Source organism: Nannospalax galili, unplaced genomic scaffold (assembly GCF_000622305.1).
Source record: "Nannospalax galili isolate Female #2095 unplaced genomic scaffold, S.galili_v1.0 scaffold188, whole genome shotgun sequence".
Classification (NCBI taxonomy): Eukaryota; Metazoa; Chordata; class Mammalia; order Rodentia; family Spalacidae; genus Nannospalax; species Nannospalax galili.
Window position 1 is genome coordinate 1,396,092 of NW_008360325.1, and position 1,040 is coordinate 1,397,131.

The following is a 1,040-nucleotide window of genomic DNA, read 5'->3' on the forward strand; positions in this document are numbered from 1 at the left end:
TGAAAACGAGCTCGATCGATCGAGCATCCCAGGACTCCTTGCATTTCCGAGCACGTCCACAACACCACACTTGGTGCATTTGCATTTTGTCGCCGTTTCAAATGGAAGGGCGAAGAATTTTCCACGCAGGATTCTCGCTCAAGATCTAAACACGACACCGGCGTCCCCAAGCAGGGGTGACAGTGTGCAAACGTGGCGAGCTGCCCGGAGGCCTGGCCCCGGCACCCTCCCCCCCAGGACCTGCACACGCCCGCGGCGGGGGAGGAGGGGTACTGTGCCAAGCACTCGCCCGTGCGCAGCCCACGCTGACCTTTGGTGCATCGAAGGTGGAGGGTGTACGCTTGGCTCCCAGCACCGCCTGCCTTCCAGCCTCTGCGGTGCTCGGGCTGTGAATCAGTCATTCATCTGCAGAGCAATGACTCAGTATAAACTTTTACAGAACGGCTCCGAGCACCCACCTAGCCAGCTGGGGCGAGCGCGGGCGTCTATGCGGACAGCGTGAATCCGATGGGTCGCTGAGCACCCACCGGGGCCAAACACTCCGGGGCCTGGGAGGAGATGCTGGTTCCTCCAGCAAGTCCTGGGGCGGCTAGAGCGAGACAGAGACAGAGAGAGAGAGAGCGAGAGAGGGAAAGCGAGAGCGAGACAGACAGAGAGAGAGACAGACAGAAGGCCTGGGCATCCCGCGGCGGCCCCCGACGCAAAGTTTCCAAAGTTGAGGTGCTCGGGCTGCGGAGGGCGAGGAGGCCTGGCCTGGCCGCGAGGACCCAGCCGGGGACGGAGCCCGGGACCAGCCGGGACCTGCCGAAGATGGAGCCCAGGACCAGCCGGGATGCAGCTGGGGACGGAGCCGGGGACCAGCCGGGGACGGAGCCGGGGACCAGCCGCAGACCAGGCCGCCCACCGGGATGCAGCCGCCCGCGCACCGCGTCCTTCCCGCCCGCGTCCTTACCCCGCGGCCCGCGCGCTCGGCCGATCAGCGCCGCCGGGCGCATCCTCCGCCGCCGTCCGCCGCGTCCTGCTCCCCGGGCAGCCCCATG

General features: G+C 66.8%; 1 protein-coding gene across 4 annotated transcripts in view; it reads right to left on the reverse strand.

Moving 5' to 3' along the window:
* Traf3 (TNF receptor associated factor 3) overlaps nt 1-1,040 on the reverse strand; it is a 131,314-nt gene extending 130,274 nt beyond the window's left edge. For 3 of the 4 annotated variants that reach the window (XM_008825582.3, XM_008825583.3, XM_008825580.3), the window contains exon 1: nt 953-1,040. The gene's annotated coding sequence lies outside the window, so the exon portion shown is untranslated. The remainder of the gene's footprint in view (nt 1-952) is intronic. The other variant, XM_029559867.1, reaches the window with a different exon arrangement.